The sequence below is a fragment of the Rhea pennata genome, chromosome 14, assembly GCF_028389875.1.
Source record: "Rhea pennata isolate bPtePen1 chromosome 14, bPtePen1.pri, whole genome shotgun sequence".
NCBI lineage: Eukaryota > Metazoa > Chordata > Aves > Rheiformes > Rheidae > Rhea > Rhea pennata.
The window spans coordinates 8288343-8299299 of NC_084676.1; positions in this window are offsets into that span (position 1 = coordinate 8288343).

Sequence of the window (10957 nt, forward strand, 5' to 3'; positions counted from 1 at the left end):
ACACTGGTTGCGCTCGCCCGGGGCTCCGCGTGGCAGCAACTCGGGACGTTGGGCTGACCTACCCCATCCTCGTGCTTGGGGAGCAGCACCGGCTGCCACCTCCTGGCACCCCCACCCCAGCTTCAGAGCTGCGCAGGCCTGAACTTGCAGACTTTTACTGGCAATCAAAAGCTGAGTTTTAATTGGTATTGTGCTACGTAGTGTTCCGCTGGTAATGACAAGCAGGCTGTGATAGTTAAATTGAGGAGGGACATTTGTTGGTTTAGCGCTCAGGAGTTTCAGAGCTCTAACCACAATTCACAGGAATGTAACTGAAGCTGAGTTCTCCCACCTGGTGGAAGGTGAAGCTTTTTAAACAGTCATTGCAAACAGGAGACACTAGATAGTATGCTTTCACTCTGCACAAAATGACAGAAAAAATAAAGCAAACATATCCTTGCACAAAGACAATGTGTCCTTGGATGTGAAGGGGATGACCAAGCTTTGAAAGTCAAGGAGCTAGTTAGCAGAGCCCCATATCCTGGACACAGTGAAATTAAAGGATGAAAAGCATATCTCTTTCTAGGACTTCTCTCAAGACTAGAACAAGCTTAAGTCTCATGAGTGCTAAAGCTTCCATTTGCCCTTGATAATGATTTGTAGGAGAGAGATAGCTATTTGCCTATCTGCCGTTTCAAGCCTTTTTGGTACTCTAAATCTCAAAAGGCAGCAAATGTTTTATGAGGGGTTAGTGTGAAAGAGAGGAGAGGGAACCCAGTCAATGTAACTAGGGAAAAGGCTACTGAATTCCGGCTTTTATCTGAATTCCGAGAGGATCGTAAATCAGCAGTGATATCCAATTGTCTAAATGCTGTCGTCTGTGTAAAACTGTACCCAAGCCAGAACAAGCAGAGGTGCATCTCTACCCACATGAGCAGGGCTTTAGCTGTGCGAGTGCCATTATTTCTAATGCAAGTTATAATGACAAAGCCTGATTCATCTCCTTAAGACTGTCAGATTAGTCTTTCTGATAATAGGGCCTAAATTTTGCAAGTGCTTTTAATGTCCAGAACAAATTTGATAAAGCCCAGATTATTCTGAAATGCTTATTGAAATCTCTTTTTATTTTTATGACTGCTAGAGGTTTCCAACTCTAGTGATCAAATAGGTAAGGAAAGGAGCATCTGTTTAACTTTTTGAAAACGATGATGTAATTTTTGAGAGTAAACTTGTTTCACACTGATACGCTCTCATTGTCTGAGGGATTTCCACTTCTCACTTTAGCCACTGTTGCAAGATGTGGGCCAGGTTGTTCCACCCATTTTCCCGACTGGAAAAGAGGGGGGTTAAGGCAGTCAGAATATGAATTTGAGAATTGGAATCGGAGAGTAATTGAAATTACAAAAGGCTTTTGGAGGTCATCTGGCCCAAACCTGCTCAGTTCTGCCAGCTTAGCCTGTATGAGCTTCCTATGACTGTAATTATTTACATATATAACCATGATTGTGCCTGAAATTAAGGGGGGCTTTTTGCATGTGTCAAATTACTTGAAGTTCATCTTTACAGAGCAGTTGGAGGGCAGAAATCACTAAATGTTAATAAGCATTTATTAATTTAGATCAGAGAGTGCATTAATTTAGACCACAGGAAGCTTTGTATGGGGATGACAGCATGAGATTAAGTCACTTTTTTTTTTAATTCACTTTTTGATAAAATGCATAAGGATCTAGGAACTGGTAATTCACAATTACCTACAAAGTATACAGTCACTGTACGTTGCTTTTTGTCAGTGAGGTTTTTTTATCTTGGAAGAGAGTTAAAACGGTTTTAACTCGTGTTTCTTAGCTTTCTCACTATAAAATATATGTACTAGTTGTAATTCTGTATTAGAGAGGTTGTTACTTGATTGATAACATTTATGTAGCTCTTTTGAGTGCTCATTGGTGAGGTTTAACTTGAGCACAAACAGATTACACTAGCTAAATGTTCAGGGCCAGATTTTCCAGCTCCTTGCTAGTGTACCCCGTCTGCACATTGCTTGCATACTGTCTGGACAGCACTTAATCATTGCTCTTCATGGGGCAAGGGTAACCTCCATGGGCAGAGGTACCTACCGTGGTAGAACTGGTTTCTGCTACCAAGGGATGAAGAACTAATGAAGAGATGCTCCATTTCATTGACAGCCTCTTTTACAGAACTCTTAATGCTAAATGTATTATTTCTCCACTGGAAATATGTTGAAATAGTAAACAATCACTTCAGTCGTTCCCAGAGGATGTCTCTGCTGAGAAATCACTAATGTCTTAGGGAAAAGGATTTTTCCATCTTCTTTTCTGAACCTTGTCCAGAAGACATCGCAAAGACTATTATTCAAAGATTTTATTAATGCACTGATATACTGGCCTCTAAGCAGTGTGAAAACATAGATGTTCATATTGCAGTTACGGAATCCATTCCTGTTTTAATTTTTTATGTTTTTCTTTCTTTTCTTTCTTTTTTCTTTTTTTTTCTTTTCTTTTTTTTCTTTTCTTTTTTTTTTTTTGCTTTCACTTCTTTGGAATTAGATTGAGATCTTCATAAAATTAATCTTCAGTTTAGCAAAATCCAAAGATTAACTATGTTAATTATAGTCAACAGTCTTATATTTATTATCTTTTGGAGTCTTTTGGCTTAAATTATTTGGTTTAAAATTCACAATAAAGGCAGATTATCTATTAGAAAACTATCATGTTTTTGTTCACTGCTTGCATAAAACCAGCACTATAAATTTTGACAGTCTTCATGGTATCTCTTATTTATCTACTTCTTTGGTAACTTGGGTAAGAACAGTTTGCTGTTCCATAACATATCTAGATCAGAAATTCTCTTATATAATTTTCAGAAGAATCATATGTAGTATTACTTGGAAAGACACTACTGTGTGTCGATCAAGATCCACTACAGATTATTTAAAAATCAGTCAGCAGCAATAATTTGGAATTCTAAACGTAGGGACAGATTGTGAGCATCTAATTTCATTGGTGAGAAATCATTCAAAAGGGATAGCCTCCTGAAATAAGGTAAATATTTCCTGATCCACAGGAATATGATTTTTGCAACTTGACATCTAATGAGCTATTTGAGTGATGATGTAAGTAAGTAGAAAGAAAATGATACATTTATCTGAAGCAAAAAACTACCATGAATGCTCAGTCTTTCAACATTCAGACATGAAGTTTTATATTTAGCTGGTCAAAATCTCTATAATTCCAGCAACTTTAACCAAGATGTGCTGGTTTATACCTGCTGTGTCTCTGTCCTTTAACTTTTCTAAATATAGGAAGCAAATTTTAACCATTTCCAAGTGTTCTATTAAGAAACTTCACAAAAGAGTCAGTTATCCCTGTGGGATTCTGCCTGCTGCTGCATTGCTGTTTGCAACCAGAATGAGAGTGCCTAAAAAAGACCTCTAATAGTACTGGATAGCCACCAACTAATTAGTTGAACTCCAACTAAAACTTCAGTTTATTTGTCAAAAATTCTGATCAGTTTTATTTTTGATACCAAATAGGCCATAGAAATTACAGAGCCTGCAGCAAAGATTTAATAAACTACTCACACATGCTATAAATCTTCCACTTAAAGCACTGATATTTTCTACCTCTCAGTGAAGGACTGAAACAAAGCTTGCTGTCTTACTTAACAGCACTGTTTAACTTAATGAATAGTCAACTTAATTCATTCTCTGATATGCATAAAAAATTACCCTAATCTGTATGTCATACATTATTCATGATGAGAATACAGTCATCTGGAGGGAAGGACGTATTCCAAGTTCCCACTGCAGATGCAGAGATGCTCTATGCAGATGAGATGCATGAGTGTGTGCAGAATAGAATATTTGCAGGAGTCTGTGGAAATGTAACCATATCTACATACTCTTTTGTTGAGTGCTGATCATATTTTAAGAAAAACTACCTATTTTCTGTTAAAATAGAAAATGTTTACACAAAGCCATGAGCCAAATTCTCTCTCCTTGTTCACATTTTGATTCTGTCTATATATATTGTTTAAATCGTGAAGCTGGGCCCAGGACCATGCCTCCTATCTTTATCTTAAAAATGATGCATGTTTTCTTTTCTACTGCTGTATGTCCACTACAATACCCCACCTTCATTTTTTTCAGAATTGTAAATCATGTTGTGTAAAGGTTATTTTCCTCACAAATAATTTACTTGCTATTATCCACATCAGCCACAGAAACTCACTGACCCTGGATAATGCTCTGCTTAGAGAGTGAGAGGGAAGGTCTGGTTAGTGATCAGAAGTGCGATGATAGTTATGGGCTAAGAAATTGGAGAGAGAAAGTATCTTAGTGTCCTGCTCCTTCCTCTTAGAGCTCTTGGCTCTAATAGGGTAGCAGGTCTGGTACTGGGTGTCAGCTATGTTGCAGAAGAGCCATAGGGGACTTGAAATGCTAGAGTCCCAGCTTCCCCAGAAAAGCTTGGTTACTGTGGAGCAGGCCCAGTTCTTGGACTCGAGAGCAAATAAACTCTCAGAGTCTGATAAAAAGATATAGTCTAGCTACAATAGTTTTACATGATTGAGTCCCAGTGGAAACAGGAGGGAAGCATGGGGAGCGTTTTTGCTATTATGGAGGATCTGTATTAGGAGGATTTGATAGTACAGGTTATTGTACTCACAAACTCTTCTTAAAAAAGACTAAGTCTGTAAAAACACAAGTGATTTGCCAATTGCTGAAGCTTTTCTGCAGAGAAATCTGGAAGGTTATACTGAGTCAGTGAACACCGATTTATTTCAGTTTTTACACCCACATAAGTATAACGAATTGTAAAGCATACATCCAGTAGTATAAGATGTGTTTCTTTGCTTCTGTAATCAAAGATCATGTCCCCTCCACTGTGAGGCTGCTACTTGTACTTTATTTTCCTGGAGATCTTCACTGTCACAGAAGTATGCAACAGTACCTGGGCAGAATGATGTCACTGCACCCAGCTAACCTGTCCCCAGCCTCTTAGGGACATGTACTCTGACAGTCTCATCAGCAGATTAATCATCTTCAGAGAGATTTAGCTAAGTTTGAAGTTCCCAAGGTAATTCATGCAGCCACATTGTACCCAGGTTTCAAGGAGGAGGAACTGGATGTCAACTTAAACAAGATATTTCTATGTTTCTTCTGGGAAAGGGAATGTATCTATCATTCATGTAAGGCACACTGGAAAATAAATCAATAATTTCTAACTCTACAAAACTGAGAAATTCATATCATTCTTAAATAAAAAGAAATTCAAAGTGGCAGTGCAGGTAGCTCCAATGTATCTGGTAAACTAGACTTTTCCTATAGCAGAAATATCCAGCCTTGGAAAAGGCCTGGGATATGCAGACTCCTGTGGAGACGCAGGAGGGCTGTATGTGCCAAACTTTCCCTTGCTATGTAAATAAAAGTGAAATTGTCACACAACAAAAATCCCCATCTGTATCAACTCATGGGATAGTGAAGTTGTATCACATGTCTGAAAGTACATGCCCACTACCTGATGTATGCGATGAGACTTGGTCGTAAGGGTCTATTAGTTGCCTTTTGGCCACCTGACAGAGTCATGTGGGGAGGGAGGCTTGGGAAACCCTCAACAAGAAGAGAAAGAGAATGGGTTTTAGCCCTATTTAATTTCAGTAGATTTCAGTAGGTTGGATTTTAGGTAGGTCACCTATACTAGATCATTTATTTGCTGGACAGTTGCTACTGCTAAAGCTGTCGTTCCATGAACTGTTCAAATCATTTAAAATATTCAAAAAGAAATATGGTGTGGTGCTTCGTAAACTTCTCATAAAATGATCAGACTAAAGTCTTGGATTGCTAATGTAACAGAAAATGCTGTTAGAGGTGAGAAATGGCACACACTGGCACACAGCTTTCTTTCACAACCAGGAGCACTGCTTAAAAACAAAACAAAGCTCAGTTTTTCGGTCGTTCCTAAGTCACAGAGCTACTAAAGTGAACAAGAGAAAAAGCATAAAAGTAATATTGCAATTCTCACTAGTAGTTATAGCCGAAACACTTCAGGTTAAGCAGGGACTGAGCTCGCAGGTGGCAGAATGAGTGCTCTGAACGCAGGAATCACTGGCGTAGCGCAGATGACAGAGTATGTGGAGGCCCTGGATTGCCAGCAGTCAAACAGTCCTGGCTTAGTCATTTCTTATAATTATGCCTAGATTGAGATTTAAAGCCTGGCCCAACTCCTGTGAATGTTTGCACTGTTCTTTGCACTCCGTAAGATGGTATCTGGCAACAGAGCAGCCGGGTGTCATACTGTGGCTTGTTCACGAGCTTTTCTCCAGCCGTTCAGCAGCTCCCATCGGCCTCGCTGGCACTTGTCAGCCATTTCGAGTAATGCAGTCCAGTTCTTAAATCTCTTCGCTGACTTCTACTAAAATATTGCATGGAATTCAGGTTTTTTATTAGCCACTTTTAAAGCTGTCAATCTTAGCAGACTGGTTTATCTTGTAGCCTTTCTGTGTCCGCCCCAAGACATTCACTCACATTAGCTACTGCTCGTTATCACATCATAAATTTTAGCCCCTAGTAGTTCCATACATGCAGATTCAGCTGAATTTGACTACAGCAGGAGTGTTTACATGGAAAGGATGAAAATGAAAAATTTAACTTAGTTTAAGTTTTGTTTGCTGCCTGTAAGTTTGTGAAATTATTTTTTAAAAAAACATTTGGAGTCTATTTATTGAGAGTGCTATCCTGGTTTATAGTATTTAGTGTTTTCTACTCTGAATTCACTGTACTGAAAAATTGGCCTGTGATTAGTATGCAATTGATTGTATTGAAGTTGAAAATAAGTATAAAGGTCATTATCATGTGTTAAATATATCTATTATTAACTAAATGGGCTCATGGCCGATCTCACCAAAATTACCAGAAGCAAACACCAGTGTTACCAGTCTTGGCAAGGAACCAAATGGGAAAGGAGACTGGAATATCTATTTCCTAGACAATCTGGAAGCAATTTCTGCAGCAGAAAGTAGAAGCATACTGCCTGAGTAAGTTGGTAAAGGACTTCCATCTTCAGATCTGTTAGAGCAGACTGATATATTTGACCAAGATGGAATTACACTACAATATGAGACTTTCTGGCAAAGATAGGAAATATATATTACCCCCAGGGAGGCTAGCAAAAAGCAGAGGAATGAAACAACATGTTTAGCCAGTAAGGAACAGGTGAGACAATTATAGACACCAGCACAAATCATTCATTCTGAACAGCCTGCGCTGGAAGAGCAACATTTATACTTACGAGAACTCTGGAGGAGTCTAGGATGTGATTGCATGGTTCAGACAAGCCCCCGCAACTTAAGACAATTATTTCACATTTTTCTGATCTGAAATTTTGTATGAATATGTTTTCTTACATTTTATTTTCTGGAGATTATGTAATCTACTTGCAGGTCTTTCTTCGTATAGTCATTATCACTACACATTTAAATAGAAAGTATTTAAGAGAAGCCACAGGTTCCGCAGGGAAAGTAAGCGTTAGATAGAAATGAACAGAAAAAAAAGGAGAAATAATCTCAGATATCTTCTGTATCATAGGTTTTGCTTTGTTACTTGCATCTAATTGTAAAAGGTGTAGCCCTGGAATTATGTGAACCTTAGAAGATTTATTTTTTGTTTTCCCTTCTTCTTGTCCTTTTGTATTTTTTTCTCTCTCTTTTAAAACTGTTTTATTCATCTCTGCGTGTGAAACCTGAGGCTCTTTGGGCATGATTGTCTCCTTTTACTATTACTCAGCTCCTGTAGACTTCAGCTATAGTTGGCAGAGCTCAAGAAATGGAGTTAAGTTAATGGCCGTTACTGAAAATGTGATCTGACTAGATGTTTTCTAGTGAGCTCTCATCATCTTTCCTGGCTGCATTTTATTGTATCAAACTGTCATCTGTTACATTATATGTAATTTTTCTTCCCAAATAAGGTAGAAAATATCACTCTAAAATTTCACTATAATTTAACAAGAGGTGCAAAGAGTTTGATTTTTATCTCAGATTAAGAAAACACAAGGGCCCTCCAGCTGTCTATTTAAACAACAATAACGTAGAAAAACAATGTTATTGCTCATTCAAATTGAAAAATGAAAGATTAAGGATTCCTGTTCTGTAATATCTTGCGAGGGACTCTTATTCGTGTTTTGACAGAATACCTGAAAAAAAATTTTCTGTATTTTGTCAGCATGGCAATTTTACTGAGAGAGAAATCACTTCTGGATCAATCATTCATGATGTAGTCAACTTCACACCATTATTTGTCAATGTTTAAAATCAAACATGTGAGATGCCACAAATATCAGCAATTTTGCTTGTTGAATAACCCTCCTGAACTTTTTTAATGAGTTTTATAATACTTCTTAGTTGCGCTCAGGTGTGATCTTTAGAATTCAAGTTAAACAGACTATAAATCCTTATTAGAATGAAATGCCTCAGTGAATGTTTTCATTCTCATCTTCTGTGTCTCTCAGTACACAGCAAAACACAATAGAGTAGTGGCTGGGAATCAGGAACATTGGATGCTTTTCCCGGTTAAAGGACCTATGTCTTTTTACTTGCTGTATTTAACGAAGTCATTCAATAAACACTGAGATAATAATACCTCACTGTGCAGAAATCACCTAGTGATTTGTGCCTGACAAAAATAGATGTCAAAAATATTACTAGAAAGGTAAAGCTGTATCAAGTAGAATGGCAAAAACATAAACAAACAAACAAAAGTTCCCTTGCTCCACCTGTTTTACAATGGATTTCTTAATTAACGTCAGGAAGCAAATAAGTGCCATAGATCTGCCTTCCTGATCTTTGAAAAAGCTGTTTGTTGGACATGATTCTTATTTTTGTCTTTAACTAAGTTAAAAAAAAGTCATGGGAAAACAGTGTTTTTTTTTTTTTTTCCCTTTTTCTTTGCATATTCTTTATAGGTAACATTAAAAAAATCATTGATTTGGAGATTATTGCTGCATTTGTACTACATACTACTCATCTCAGAACAGTATATAATCCAACAGAAACGACAATGCAATTTGGACATTAATTAGATCTTGAACATCCCTATGCAGAGCACAGAATAAAGAGATTACAGTCTCCTTGTCCTCTTGCAAGGCTGAACTAGAGTGTTTCTATTATGGCTTAAGTGCAGGAAAGTGAGAAGTAACTTATTTTACATCAGGATATCTCTTATTAGTGTTGAAATTTAGTGTACACTTGCAATGCTGAGGCACCTTTTTAGCCAAGGATATTATAGGTAATGCTCGTCAGCAGGAGCCCTCTTCTCCAAACCCGTCTCCTTCAGTTCTTGGATTATCCTGTGCTGATGACTGAGGGTACAGCTTCAGTTTTGTGGGGACCTCAATCTTGTATGATACTGCAAGATCAGCAGTGTCTACTCTGGACAGTGGAATGTCAATGGCCTAATTAAACCATTCATAAATTTAGACAAAGATACAGGGAAACAAAATAAGATTTTTAGCAATTCATGATGGCAACATTTTTTATTTTCTTTATTCCCTTCAGTTTGCAGATTATCAATCAAGCTTAAGACATTGATACAGGAAGAGACACTCCACCCTGTTTCCTAGAATTGGCATCCCTACTCACACAAGTCCTGTCCTCAGGTCTGCCTGTGCCCGAATGAATACCCCTGAGGCTTGCTCAGCAGAGCTCCTGCTGAAGTAAACCTGCTCCTCAGGTTTCCTACAGTTCCCACTCTTGCTAACTGATTCAAGCAGGACATCGAATTATCTTATTCCACTGCGCTAGCACAGTGTCATTGCATGCAAACGTGTTTCTGTCACCTGGAGACACCTTTGGACTGCATCTCCTACCTGAGTGGACTTTAGCTAATCTTAACACCTCATTGCTTATGAACAAAGCTGTTTTCATGTTGTAAATGTGCTGCTTGCTGAAAGGTGTTGGTGAAGATAAGTTATATTGTCTCTGCATCTAAGCATCTGCCAGTTTTACAACATAAATAGGCACAAGTTCCTTACTACTTTCATTTGCTAGAGACTACACATGATGGCAAACCAGTCTATTAGGAGAAAACAATCACTGACCATGCCTTACTGGAAATGAGACTGCTTTGCTGGGACTCATACTGCCATCACACTTAGCAGCCGAATTATAGCTCTTGTCTTCTGTAAAGCAAGTGATGATTAGGGAGACAGTCAAATATATAATTAAAAAACAGTGTAGCATGTCTTTTTTGTTTATTCTGAGTATATTCTTACTTCTTGCTCCTTTCAGATCATGGAAGGATCATTACTGAAATGTTTATCAGACAAAAACGTGTCTTGAAGAAAGAGCTGAATGAACAGAAGTTAGTTGTTTCATACACAGCTCTTTAATTAACTCATCATGAAGCACACTCATTCACAAAATGAGTGCAAGCAAATAGTGAAAAACAAACTGTTTGGGTTCCTTTTTTAAACAATGCTTCTGATTTCACTTTCACTTCATTTTTAATGCATGGTAGCCAGTAGTAACCGGTATGTTCCTAGATAAACTAACATAGCATGCAAGAAGCCGTTTGCACTCATGTTCATGAAACAGACTGTGCAAGGGTGGATGTGGAGTTTAGTCCTGATCACAGGGCAGATATGTGATACATTAAGAGTATAAGTGGCAAGTTAATGTCTCTATGTCAGCTAAGCAGGAAAATTGTCAATAAGTATGTCTGAATATGCTCATATGCAATTTATTTTTTTCTGATAAAATGACATGCATTGGTTTTGCTAAGGAATTTTAATGGATTTTCCTTTGTGGTTGGTATTATTCGGATAACTTTATGTCCAGAGCTCCTTAATTCTGGGGTATGCGTGAGCATCTTAGCTTCTGGATAAGGGTTATCAGCACCTCTCTGTTTATATGCACCCAGACAGGATTATTCAGTGACAATTTTCTGACCTTTTCATCCCACAAAGGAGCA